Source organism: Myotis nattereri (assembly GCF_964212035.1).
Source record: "Myotis nattereri genome assembly, chromosome: X".
Taxonomy (NCBI): domain Eukaryota; kingdom Metazoa; phylum Chordata; class Mammalia; order Chiroptera; family Vespertilionidae; genus Myotis; species Myotis nattereri.
This window is the reverse complement of record NC_138078.1, coordinates 11,101,431-11,116,298: the sequence shown is the minus strand read 5'-3', so window position 1 is coordinate 11,116,298 and position 14,868 is coordinate 11,101,431. Positions and strand designations below refer to the sequence as shown.

The following is a 14,868-nucleotide window of genomic DNA, read 5'->3' as shown; positions in this document are numbered from 1 at the left end:
AAGGGCATGTACCTTGGTTGCAGGTACATCCCCAGTAGGGGGTGTGCAAGAGGCAGCTGATCAATGTTTCTCTCTCATTGATGTTTCTAACTCTCTATCCCTCTCCCTTCCTCTCTGTAAAAAAAATCAATAAAATATATTTTTAAAAAGAATGAAGAATATATTTTAAAAAAGAGAGAGAATCATTGATTGGCTGCCTCCTGCAAGCCGCACATGGGGGTTGAATCTGAAACCCGGGCATATGCCCTGACTGGGAATCGAACCATGACCTCCTGGTTCATTGGTCAATATTCAACCACTGAGGCACGCCTGCCAGGCAGACTACCTTTTAAAATAGTGTTTTAGGTACAAGAACTCTCTGCAGTGAAGGAAGTGTGACCACCTAAGTCAGAACTATCTTTCATGTCCTACTTAGTAAGTGCATCTTAATATTTTTATCTGTGTGCATGGGATAATAAAAAGCATTAACTGGTTCAATAAATAAACTGAAGGATGATTTTGAGAACTTAGAGGACTATAGAAAACAACAGCAAAGAACAAGTCGATAAATTCCTACCTTTTCCACCTTCTTTCACCTTCTGTTTATTACCTTTAAAGTTCAAGGCTTTCCTCTTAATGTTTCCAACTTCAAACTATGTGGAAAACGAATTTGAACCATTTGGGAGATTCTGAAACCTTCTTACTTAATTACTGAACACACAAAGATTCAAAGAGGTGTGGGAACACATGTGTTTCCCAGATTAAGAATGTCCCCAGGATATTGAAAAAAACACCTCTTGTTATCTCCCCTTTAATCCAGTTAACAAATAGCAGTCATTCTAAAAGACTCGCAACCATTGCTCAGACAGGAAACAATCTGGAAAATAAATTCAAAAAGAACATTTTCAGCACCATTACATTTAAGGACTAACAGAACTACAGTAGGAAAGACAATGATAAGGTTCATGCATTTAAGGATTTTATATGCTTGGGCTCAGTTTTTTCACTTTTTTAAATGACAAATAAAGATATTTTTTGAGTGGCAAGAAAAAAAATAATGTTATTTCCAAAGTGATTTCAAGAGAAAAAATATTTCCCTGTGGAAATAGCTAGATGTCCCCTGACCAACAGGGCTGAAATGTCAAGGGTTCATATATGTTCACCCAGCATTTACTTCTATTTTGAACTTTCCTAAACTAGAGAGGTCAAGCATTTAAGAGGCCCTGGGGTTTAAGCTAACATTTCTTGGTTCATAAACAAATTTTATGTCAAAGGTCGAGTGTGCTATAGCTGAATATAAAAGGCCCCATCTGTTTGGCTGCCTGGTGATTTTACATCCAGCAAATTGAAGTAAGGGTCTGATTGTAATTGGATTCTATTTTCTTTTGGTAGCTACTAATACCCTAAAATAAAATGATTATCAATGGAATGACATTGGAACAGTCAGACAGGCAACAACTCTCTGCTTTTACTGTAAAAGGTATTAAAAATAATTTCTGGTTTTGGTACAATCCATGCATAAACTTTGGATTTCTCCACTAATGTCTTAATGACTATTTCTAAAATGAATCTTGCACCTTAAAACTGGCCTATCTAGATATTTTGCTTAATTGAGGAGTGACTTATTTTTACCCTAATATATTCATTTCAGTAAAGGCTATGGCCTGAGGAACTCTAGACCATTTTGTACAATTATGACTAGAATAAATAGGGCAAAATTTCTAGCATGCATAATATGCTCTTAATCACTATTTGTTGAATGAATAAAAATAAGAAAAGAAAAATAGTGGCTTCAGACTGGACCAGGGCAGCAAATTTGCATACACACACACAGTTTTCCAGGAGTGAACCAGAATTCCCTAACATGTAAAGCTGAGTTCTAAATAGGGATGCTCCAGGTGATATTTCATTTTTAAGATAACATTTCAAAAACCGCCATGAGTCTGTACTGAAGCACCTCTCCCCATCTTTGTAGTGAATTGCAGATACTTGATATATCCAGCATATAGATTGCCAAACCTTTGAGGACAGAAATCTTGTCTTACATCATCTTTGACTTTCTCATAGCACCCAATTCAGAGCAGTGGATCTAATACACACTTGAATATTGGTTGACATGGACCATAAAGGGTTTTAGAAAACCAGAAACGAAAAATAAAATCCAGGATTGTAGTATATTAATATAGTTTATAGCAATTACTATTGTGCATGTGTATTTCTTTCTTTCTTTTTTTTTTTTTTTTGGTATGGGGCATTCAACTCTTCAAAGCATTTTCATCACTTATGTTCTTCCTCAAGCCTCAGTTGATGCCCCATCTCTAGTTTCTTTTAGCCAGTTTCCTTCTTGGAGCTAGATGGAGCATCCTTAAAGAAATGGGGCTTTTCTATCGTGATACTTCCAGTTATTAGTATTAGTCAAGTGGGCCAAGTGTGTGTGTGTGTGTGTGTGTGTGTGTGTGTGTGTGTGTGAGAGAGAGAGAGAGAGAGAGAGAGAGAGAGAGAGAGAGAGAGAGAGGTGAAATGACACTGAAAGTCCTTGAGAATGTATTGGCATTAGAGAGGCTTTTAAAATCCAATCACTAATTCAATATGATTAATTATCTTAAAGTAACTTGTAGAGTGTTTCCTGAGCAGCAGTGGAGGTCACTTCAAACAAAGCAAACCACAGCTAATGTGCTGACATTTTAAAAAGTCAAGACAAGTGCTAAAAATGTCCGTACAATTTCCATTACTTACTACAGTCATTAGAAACAAGAAATATGTTTATCAAACTAAAGTGGCTCAAACAGTATTTTCTTTACTCAAACCCATGTAGCTGGAGAAAAATTCAAGAGTTTGCCTTGTGACAGAGAAAGATCACCCGGTTTCTACTACAGGAAAGCGAGCTTTGCCTCTAATCACTATTGATTTAGTTGTTGGCCCTTGAGACTCTAAATAGGTCTTGAATTAGCAACATCAGCATAATCTGGACACTCACTAGAAATGCAGAATCTCAGGTCCCATCCCATACCTAACTGAATCAGAACTTGCATTTTAACAAGATGTTTTGTGATTTATATATGCATTTTAGTGTTGAGAAGCACTAGTCTAGGCCATGAATTGTTATTTAAACATCTGACAGAAAAGAGCTGGTTGAGAAAAGGAGAAAATGCTACCTGATAAAACCACCTTACTCAAAGATCTATTGGTGTTGATAAACTTGCTCTTATCCACTAATCCAGCCTTGAAATAAAAACTTAATAGGCCCTATGGCCACGAGGCCAACATATGAGCACACAAGCTATGTATGAGTTTGTTAAGTGATACCCAAAATGCCAACTAGAGGCAGACTTCAAAGGGCAAACCTTAGTCTAATTATCAAAGAAATGATTTAAAAGCATTTTTATGGTTAAGGTTACCAGCCACACAGAGCTTGCCAAGGTGGTACAAAACTCAAAGGCCTAAGATGCTTTTTGTCTTAGAGGTACAGAGTTTAGGGGAATTCAACCAGAGCAAACACTGAGTTTCTGCTGGCCTAGGGAAGACATGATCTCCAAACACTGATGTGAAACATCTGGGCCAGGGTTGGCAGCCACTGTGCAAAGTTGTGTGGGGGGAAAGGCTGTGTGAAAATGTTCACACCCACGGCATATTTGGCAAAATTTCCTTTCTTCTTTGTATGTTTGATACAAATTTCATTTCTCTACTGGAATAATTTGATTCAAATGTCCTGTAAGAGGAAAATTGTGGGGGTTTTTTCCACTTTACCAAATGTGTGCTCCCCATGAACATTCAATTGCTTATTCTGAGGCTTTATCTGGAATTGACACAAAAAGCTTCATCCCACAGAATAAAGTTGCACAGGCACTGGTGGAGGTTGAGAAATAATGAGCTAAAATTAGACAAAGGGCCCATATCTCTAACCCATCAAAGGGCCATATAGGTTTACCAGTTAGAAAATATTCACATGAGACCATGTTTGCCTCTGGATAACTCAGCCAAAATCTCTATTTAGTAAATTCATTACAAAGCAAAGCATTTACTTTTTCTTACTTTAATTTTTTCATGAGAAAGTATGTGTGTGTTTTAAAACCAAGAAAAAAAATTTTCCCCTCCGTAAAGCAAACCCACATTTTGTTCTTTGGAAAATACTGACCATTCACTCAAAAATTCCTGATTATAATGACACTTTACTTGTCTTCACAGGCCATCTTAGAACAACAGTTTAAGTAAAATGAACTATTAGTCAATAGTTTTTTTTTATGCTTAAACTGGTACCTAGTTTTTAAAAAATGTTTTTATTGATTTTAGAGAGAGGAATGGGGAGTGAGAGATAGAAACATCCATGTAGAGAGAAACATTAACATGGATTGGCTGCCTCCTACTGGGGATCGAGCTCACAAACCAGGCATGTGCCTTGATCAGGAATCCAACAGGTGATCTCTTGATACATGGGCCGATGCTCAACCACTGAGCAACACCAGCCAGGCTGGTATCTAGTTTTGCTGGGTTGGTGGAGATGGGCTTGAGAAACACAGACCTAACTTTCATTCTAGTTAAGGAATAATATTGTGCTCCAAAGACACAAACAAAAACTGCCTCAAGGCAATTCACCCGAACCTCCCTGGAATTTTTGCAGTGCAAAGGTAGTTATTACTGTCCATTTACCTGCTGGAATACCCTTTGCATTTGAAGAGCAAAGAGATGATAATGTTACCATGTTTTCAAAACTATGAAAGAAAGGTTCATAAGTAATTTCTAACCACTTTCACAACATTTGAAGGCTGCTTTTTGCACAATCAGTTAACAATTCACAAGGTGGGGTAGGCAGCCTCCGAGATAGTCTCCAGTGATCGCCTGGTATCCTATCTAATAAAAGAGAAACATGGTAATTGGCGTACGACTGCTACCCTTCCCATTGGCTAATCAGGGAGATATGCAAATTAACTGCCAGCCAAGATGGCGGTCGGCAGCCAGGCAGCTGATGCGAACAGGGAGGCTTGCTTGCTTCAGTGACGGAGGGAGCCAAGCTTCCCCGCCTGCCTTGCTGGCCTCTCAGCTGCACTCTAAGCAACATTGTAACAAATATAGAAGCTAAACAAAACCCTGGGCTTCAGCCAGCAGGACCACAACACTGTTTCAAATACAGAAGGGTAAACAAAGGCCAGAAACCTGTTTTCAGCAGCAGAGGTCTCATAGCTGGAGCCGAGCCTCAGAGCTAAAGCTGGCCCAGAATAAAAAAAAAAAGGAAAAAAGGACAGGTTGGGAGCTTCAGTCACCCGCCAGCCTGAAAATGGCCCTAAGCCCCTCACCCAGGCTGGCCAGGCACCCCAGTGGGGACCTCCACCCTAAATGGTGTGTGACCAGCTGCAAACAGCCATCATCCCCTCACCCAGGCTGGCCAGGCACCCAAGCGGGACCCCCACCCTGAAGGGGGTGTGACCAGATGCAAACAGCCATCATCCCCTCACCCAGGCTGGCCAGGCACCCAAGCGGGACCCCCACCCTGAAGGGGGTGTGACCAGATGCAAACAGCCATCATCCCCTCACCCAGGCTGGCCAGGCACCCAAGCAGGACCCCCACCCTGATCCAGGACACCCTTCAGGGCAAACCAGCCGGCCCCCACCCATGCACCAGGCTTCTATCCTATATAGTAAAAGGGTAATATGCCCCCCAGGACCAGGGTCAGCGTGACAGGGGGCAGCGACCAAACCCCCTGATCACCCTGCGGCTCTGTGTGTGACAGGGGGCGTGGCCACAACCTCCCTATCCGCCCTGCTCTGTTCCTGACAGCGGGGAGCTCCTCAACCCCCTGATCAGCCCTGCTCTGTGTGTGACAGGGGGGAGCTCCCCAACCCCCGGATCGCCCTGCGGCTCTGTGTGTGATAGGGGGCGGGGCCACAACCTCCCTATCTGCCCTGCTCTGTTCCTGACAGCGGGGAGCTCCTCAACCTCCTGATCGGCCCTGCTCTGTGTGTGACAGGGGGGAGCTCCCCAACCCCCTGATTGCCCTGCGGCTCTGTGTGTGACAGGGTGCGGCACTCCAACCACCCCCACATCGGCCCTGCCCTGAGTGTGACAGTGGCGGCACCCTGACCCCCTGATCCACCCTGCTCTGTGTGTGACAGGGGGCGGTGCCCCAACTCTCCTATTGGCCCTGCTCTGTGAGTGACAGGGGGGAGCTCCTCAACCTCCTGATCAGCCCTGCTCTGTGCGTGACAGGGGGGTGCTCCCCAACCCCCTGATGGGCCCTGCTCTGTGCATGACAGGGGGGAGCTCCCCAACCCCCTGATGGGCCCTGCTCTGTGCATGACAGCGGGGAGCTCCTCAACCCACTGATCGGCCCTGCTGTGTGTGTGACATGGTACAGAGCCCCAACCCCCCTGATGGGCCCTGCTCTGTGTGTGACAGGGGGCAGCACCCCAACCCCCTGATCGGCCCTACTCTGTGCGTGACAGGGGGTGGCGCCGCAACCTCCCCATCAACCCTGCCTTGCGTGTGACGGGGGGCGGTGCCCCAACCCCCCAATCGGCCCTACACTGAGCGTGACTAGGGGTGGCATCCCAACCTCCCTCTCCGCCCTGCTCTGTGCATGACAAGGGGCGGCGCCCCAACTCCCCAATTGGCCCTGCTCTGAGCCCGACCAGGGGCTGCACCTAGGGATTGGGCCTGCCCTCTGCCACTTGGGAGCAGGCCTAAGCCAGCAGGTCGTTATCTCCCGAGGGGTCCCAGACTGCAAGAGGGCACAGGCCGGGCTGAGGGACCTCCTCTCCCCCCCGAGTGCACAAATTTTTGTGCACCGGGCCTCTAGTTGTATAATATTTTTCCCGGGAGTGAGTGGGAGCTGGGTATAGTAGTAACTTGTTTCTTTTCTTTCTTTATTGATTAAGGTATTAAATATGTATATGTGTCTTTATCCTCCCATTGCCCACCTGCTCATGCCCTCACCCCGCTGGTGTCTGTATCCACTGGTTATGCTTATATGCATGCATACAAGTCCTTTGGTTGATCTCTCCCCCTTACCTGTTTTTAAAGAATAGAATAAGGTACAGAGTGATGGTGACTTTAGACTTGATCACAAAAAGCAATGTTCTCTCTCTCTCTCTCTCTCTCTCTCTCTCTCTCTCTCTCTCTCTCCCCCCCCCCCACATATCTCTCTTTCTCACAGACACACACATACATACACGTATCATCGTCGTCATCATCATCAGTTCTGAGGCAAGCCAGCTGCCACATGTGGGCAGCTCAATGGCCTACATGACAAGGAACTAAGGGCTCTGGTTAACAGCCTTGTGAGTATTCTTGGAAAGGGTTCCTATAGCCTTATAAGTCTCAGACAGCTGTAATCAGGCTGACAACTTGATTGTAGCATTGTGAAACACCTTGAGCCAGAACCACCCAGCCAAGCAGTTCTTTGATTCTTCATTCATAGAAACTGTGAGATAATAAATGTTCATTGTTTAAAGATATTAACTTTTGGAGTAATTTGCTACATAGCAATAGATAACTAATACACAGGAGTACTATGCTTCTTCTAGTATATGCCTCCATTTATTTAGTAGATATTTATTGGGAAACTACCACATGTCAGGCACAGCTTAAGCAGAGGTTAATCATCTATAAACATAAGACACATATTAAGGCACTCCTAGTTTCAGGTCACTATGTACATAGCATACAGAGAAGAATTTTAACTTTGGAAATTAATGTTTGTGGCAATCATCTTTGGAAATATAGTCTACCACCTATAGTTACTACTACAAATTTTCTATTTATATATTAGTGGCTCAATAAATATTTGTGGATTGAATACTTCTCTGTGAATTGTGCCCACTTGTGTACTTCAAAAATAGAAATGAGCCCTAGCTGGTTTTGCTCAGTGAATAGAGCGTCGGCCTACAGACTGAAGGGTCCCTGGGTTCGATTCTGGTCAAGGGCACATACCCAGGTTGCAGGCTGAATCCCAACAGTGGATGTGCAGGATGTAGCCAAACAATGATTCCCTCTCATCATCGATGTTGCTATCTCTCTCTCCCTCTCCCTTCCTCTCTGAAATCGATAAAAATATATTTTAAAAAAGAAAATAAAAATAGAGATGGCAGTATAAGCTTCCTCCTGCTATGGACTGAATGTTTATGTGCCACCCCCCTGCCCCAATTCATATATTAAAACCTAATTCCCAATGTGATGGTATTAAGATGTGTGGCCTTGGGAGGTGATTAGGTCATGAAGGTGAAGCTCCCTTGAGGGCATAGAAAAAAGAGCTCCATTGCCTCTTCTGCCATGGGAGGACACAGCGAGAAGCTAGCCTTCTATGAACCAGATAGCGAATCTGCCAGTGTCTTGATCTGAGACTTCCAACCTCCAGAATTGTGAGAAATAAATTTCTGGTATTTATAAGCTACTTAGTCTGTTATAGCACCCCAAACATATAAGACCCTCCATTACCCAGTATATCCACTCAATTACTAGATCTTTTCAGTTCTCCTTTCTAAATATCATTCATGTTCTTTGCCATCTCCCTTTCACTCTTAGTTCAGACAATTTCATAATCTCTTCTTGGCATTTCCTTACTTTCTTGGTATCTTTGCCTCTAGTCTTTGCTGCCTTCCCCTCACACTCTATTCTCCATACTGCCAACAAAATGTTTTTTCTAATATGCAAATCCTACCCTGTTTTCATCCTACTTAGAATTGCTTAATGGTTCTTAAGTTTTTTGTACAGATTTGTGACGGATCCCTGCCTAGATATCTGCCTTCAGCCGCCCCGCTCCCGTTCCTCCTGATGCCCTTTATACTCCAGGAATATTGAATAATGTATAATTTATTGAATGTGCTAATGAGGACTCTGTGCTTTTATAAATTCTATTCCTATTGCCTGGAACATTGGTTTGTCCACTGATGGTGGGGAACACTTATTCTGTACTACTGACTTTCCTTTCCATGTGAAGGGACACACCTGCTTTGGGGAGAAATGACTTACCTGGTTGGTGAGTTTGGAAAAATAAGGTGAACTGACCCAAGCCAATTTAGCCATTCTTTAGTGGTCAGGCCCTTTTGTTTTGTTTGGTTACCTCTACCCAAGAAAAGTAGAAGGGTGAAATAGACATCTGTACCCCCACAAGTAAGCTATTATTTGCTCTGTTATAATAAAAGCAAGGCTTAGACCAAAGCCTAATAAATGTATATTTATTAGAAACTAGGAAAAAAATAGCCATGTAACGTGGTCTTGTAAACTTGTGGAAGTCCCACTCTCTGCCTTTTACATCCCAACAAAGCACCTTATAGGAAAGGTTTACTCCAAGATGGATACAACAAAATTCTGATGAGACCGGCCAGTCCAATAGTTAAGTCTCCAAGTTAGTTTTCCATGACATGGTGGACACAGAACCAATGAAGTTTTACACCCAGGGTACTGCTCTAAAAATATTAGTCTGCTCAACAGGCCAGATTCTTATACCTCATTTTCACAAAGGCAGTTGGGCCAGTAAAATCTTTGTAACACACACACTCACTCTAGAGGCCCGGTGCACAGACTCATGCACTGGTGGAGTCCCTTGGCCTGGTTTGCACCCTTTCGCAATCCGGGACCCCTCAGGGAATGTCAGAGAGCTGGTTTCAGCCTGATTCCTGCAGGCCAGGCCGACGGACCCCACTGGTGCATGAATCCATGCATCAGGACTCTAGTATGCATGTAAGATCTTTGGTTAATCTGTTCCTGCCCTTCCCCTCCCGCTTCCCTCTGAGGTTCATCAGTCTGTTCCATATTTCCATGCCTGCGTGTTGAGCGTCTTCCCCTTGGTGGTCAGTGTGCATCATAGCCACCGGTTGAACGGTTGGACGATCGCTTAGACATATATATACAGCCAGTCATTTCACCAATGAAAAATTATTTCTAATGTTATTTATTAACAAATCCTCTGGATATAGATTTATATAACAGTATTTATAGTGCTTAAACCTCTCTGGGATGTGTATTCTTAATTAGGTGTTTCAAATGCTAACTAACCATCTCTAAGGATTAAAGTTCACTTTACACATTTACACATTAACATTACACAATTTATACCATAGAAACATACATGGACACACATGGTCCAAACCCGCCTTTTTGGGTTCATGCTGCTCCTAGAGAGTCACCATTCTCTCCCAATGTTCCAGAGGCAGGCTTTGTCCTCTGTGGTCAAGGTCTAACTTGGTCTGAGGATGCTGGATGGGTGAGTTTAATTTTGGGGTTCATCATTGGGAAGCCCGCTTGGTGGCAGATATAAACCACATTCCCAGTATCATCTGTATCAGGGATAAAGGTAATGGTCTCTAACTGCCAGTTTCTTTGTCTTATTTTACAAGTAATACAGATCTCAAGCAGGGAGTTATCTATTGGGCCCTTTCAAACACCCCAACTCTAAATTGACATGCTCCTGGCCCCTCTTTGAAGCCTTCCATGAACATTCCATGAACATTCCTGGCAGACTTCTGAACTCTTGCCTGTTGACCTTATCCCCACTTCCACCCAACTTGAAAGCAGGCCCTGCCTCTACATCTCTGTATCTCCAGCATTTAATACACAATATGGTGCATGGAAGGTGCTCAGTAAGTGTTTAATGAATGAGTCATTGTTAGCAGGATATGCTCTTTGAGGGGCTTTTTAAGAGTGTTGGTCAATGACTGTGACCTTATTAACAACCTGCTTGAAATAACTGAGATAACCAACTTCAGATGGGTCAAGCGAACACAAAGGATTTCCTAGAAACAATGTTTCTTACAACTTTAAGTTTTGTTGATTTAATATGTGTTGCTATATTTGTCTTTTCCATTATTTATTGAGTAGCAACTATGCTCTGGTCATTTCATGCACATACACATGGTTATTTCATTTAATGTTTTTATCCAGAGGCTAATCTAATAAAATTAGTAATTACTTGTGTTTTTGGGCTCATCTTATGGCCCAGTAGGCATACTAATAAAAAATATAGAAGGAAAAATATTCCATGATTCCATGGTAGGTACTGAATAATATTTGCTGGATAAATCAATGATTATAAATTATGGCAATCAAGTCTCATTTTTAAATATTATCATATGTAAGTAGCTTATAATACGTTTGTTAGAGCAACCTCTAAAACTATTGGCTCACATTTTTGTCCTACCTGTGAATTTCATTTATTTCTGTCATTCATTGTTTGAAGACAGAGCATAAGATAGTCATTTTTAAGATATTAAATTTGAGATACCAGAAGTTCCAAAGTTTATGTTCCAATTCCAAAATAATCAACACCATTTAGTTGTGTGACCTTGAATAAAGCTTTCCACTTCTCTGCACCTTGGTCTTATTTTTTCATCTGTAAAATGTAAAATGGCATGTGAACTCAACCATTTATTCAACTATACCCAGGCCTCACCTAGGATGAGACAAGTGAGGCTCTCATGTCAAGAGCAAAATGTAAGGTGGGGGGTGGGGGAGGCACAAAAAAACCTCAATAATTAAGGAAAATAATATTTTAGTGCAATATTTTTAAAAAATCAAAATTAATGCAAACAATCCATGATGACCAAGATATTAACATTTTAAAGATAGGATCACACTTGTGTATTTTTCCTTTTGCCTCAGGGTCCAATATGGTTCCTGATTTTTTTTTAAAAAAAAAACATGTATTAAAATATTATTCATCTTCATTGCTGAGGGGGTTTTTTTCCGTCTTAAATTTTGCATTTGTGGGTGAGAGCCTCACTCTCCTCACCTGAGTCCTTGTTCTGTTGCATACATTTAATGAATGTCTGCCATTTAAGACATAATAGTCATTGCTTTCAGGTAGCTCATAGCTTCATTTGGAAAAAAAGGAGAGGAAGCATCATTAATGAAGGCAGTGTGAAAGTGCGGGGACAGAGCTAGGTAATGAAAGCAATGATATCAGGTGAGACTAAGTACATAAAAATCACAGCATTTCACCTCAAGGTGGTATAATCTAGTGGCTATGAGTGCAGGCTGCAGCCAGATGCCCTGAGTACAAGCTTTGTCTCTGAAGGGGTTCAGAACAGGCCTCCCCCAAGATGGGCCACTTCGGCATGTAGGTTATTTTGAGCTAAAGGCAATCAAGACTGTGCAGGTTCAAGAGAAACTTTTACCTCTCCCTTAAAAAATTTAAATTGGGGACCTTGCCCACAATAAGGGTTATCCCCAGAAATAACTTTCATGATCAATTTTTAGGGCAAGAAAAACTTCTAATTACTGAATATCTGCTCTTCTTATAGTCCTGCAAATGACCCTTCTCTCCTTTGAAGCCCCAGTTGCCTCACCTTATTCCCTGGCCCAGGATGCCATATATACATCATTTTACCTTTCTGTCTCTAACCTCTCATACATGTGCGGTCCCTGAGTCTTTCCTATATGTGAGGTTCCCATATATACACATGTAATTAAATTTAGTTATTTTCTCTTATTAATCTGTCTCATGTAGATTTAACTATTAGACCAGCCAAAAGAACCTAGAAGGGTAGAGGAAAATTTCTTCCTCCATCACACATCTTCCAGTTATTACTGGCTATGCAATCTTGGGCAAGTTTGCATAATTCTCTGCACATCTGTTTCCTCATTTATAAAAATGAGAATACTATTTATGGTTACTCCATAGGGTTATGCAGATGAAATGAGCTAAAACATATCAAGTCCTGAGAATAGAGACTGGGACATAATAAAAACTAAAAACTGTTAGCTGTAACTAAAAAACACTCATTCTCAAGCAAGAAGATCAATCAGATAAAATTGAAGCAAACTCTCTTTTAGGCAAGCTGGTAGGAGATGTGATTTTTATCTTTCTCTGACTTGTCACTCTCTGTCCCAAACCACTTTCCCTTAGTTCCAGTTGAGCAGGAAAAGCTGTTTCATCCTTGGCAGTTCTTCCAAATTCAGTAGACTGTGACTGGATCATTTAGAAAGTTAATGGACAATTCTTGGCTCATGTACAAATGTACAAATCCTCATGTCTTTCCTGAGCCTTTGATATAAAGAACGACAAGTGGACACTGTAATGTTCCCCTTTAGAATGTACAATGAGTCTTTTATTCACATTGTTTCAGAGGGTGACTGATATGTACCCTTTGAAGTGGGTAGAAGTAACCTTCCAGTACTTTACAAAATCCTGTGAACAGAAGCTCAGGGCAAAACTGGGAAAAGCTCTTTTACTTTTCATTGGACTGAAGAAGTATAAAGAGATAATTTGCTTTTTCAGCTTAAGACTCCACCATCTTAGTTTGGGTCAACTGGATGTTCTGAGAGGGTCTAAGAGGGTACAATCTCTGCTCCCCTAATTTATTCCTACAAATCTGTCTGCTCTGATGTAAAACAGTTCCACCATTTAAAAAGTACTCCTCTGTTTTCCAAATTGTTTTGAAATTTAAATATGGACTGAGTGATAGATGATATTTATGAACTGTTCATTTTGCTTTAACTGTGATAATAACATTATGGTTATATAAGAAAAATCTTTTCCTTCCCTTCTCTTCCCTCTCTCCCTCTCAGCCTCCCTCCTTTCCTTCCTTCCCTCCTGAGCAATAGTCTGGCTCCATTCTTCCATCAATGATGTTAGGTTGTTTCCTTTCCAGTGCTGGAATGGATTACAGGTGTGGCTGAGATAAAGCCCCTTTTAGCCCTTGGAGCTGTCAGTGGGGCCTAAGGCAGAGGGTGGGGCTCTATGATTGGCTACAATTCCTGCACTAGTAGCCTATGGCCATGAGTAGTCTCATCTATGTACCCCAGGGTGCTATTCAGATAATCACCACCATTTTTGAGAGCCAAGTGGTGAAAATTGTTCTCATTAAGATGTAAATATTCCCTGGATGGGGTGAACTCAGTAAACTATTGTCATCTCTTGAAATCTCAAGTGTTTAAGCTATCAGCTCTTATGGCCCTGACAGCTCAGTGACATCTCACTTGGATAATGAATGAGTTTTGGACCTTGCAGAGGCAGGTGGAATAAGACCCTGAGCAAGCCAATAAACTAGTTGCTGGACTCCAGAAAAAGTAGATCTAAGGAAAAGAGGTTGAGAAAGATGCCTAGAAGTTAGAACCTGGTGATGATGGTGGTGGGAGAAATTGTGGGCAGGAATATACCGGGGAACCCCAGAAGAAAAAAGTCACATTCTCTGATTACCCTCAGAACCAAACCTCCCCTAAGCCAGCAGTTCTCAACCTGTGGGTCGCGACCCCTTTGGGGATCAAATGACCCTTTCACAGGGGTCGCCTAAGACCATAAGAAAACACAGATATAATTACATATTGTTTTTGTGATTAATCACTATGCTTTAATTATGTTCAATTTGTAACAATGAAATTGGGGGTCACCACAACATGAGGAACTGTATTAAAGGGTCGCGACATTAGGAAGGTTGAGAACACTGCCTAAGCTGTTGCATAGCAGTATATGTATATGATGGTTCCACATGGAAAAGTAACTCATTGAAAATCTTCCTAGGGCTTCTGCCATCCATAGATTTCTGTTCACTTGAAATTTAATCAAGTTGTTAAATAACTGTGCTAATGAGAATTCTTATTTTGAATAAAAAGCCTTAAGTAAATTTTTATCTCTTTGTCTTAATTTGGGTTTCCTTAAAGTCAGAAATTGAGACATTATGGCGAACCACACAAGCCTTAGACCAATTTCTTTTGGAGAGTTTAACATAAGAAATGAATACATTTCCAGCCTATGTAAGCCCCAGTTATGTTTTATTTCAGTAATTCACAACCAAACTGGATCCTGACTGATTCAGAATCCTAACAAGAGTGCAAAGATTCTGAGGATAAGTCCAACTTTAAAATATATTTTTTATTGATTTTTTACAGAGAGGAAGGGAGAGAGATAGAGAGTTAGAAACATCGATGAGAGAAACATTGATCAGCTGCCTCCCGCACAT

The 14,868-nt window shown here is 41.7% G+C and overlaps 1 protein-coding gene across 1 annotated transcript in view; it reads right to left on the bottom strand.

Moving 5' to 3' along the window:
* The window catches only part of PDHA1 (pyruvate dehydrogenase E1 subunit alpha 1), a 313,772-nt gene that overhangs the window by 124,022 nt on the left and 174,882 nt on the right, over positions 1-14,868 (bottom strand). The window lies entirely within an intron of this gene.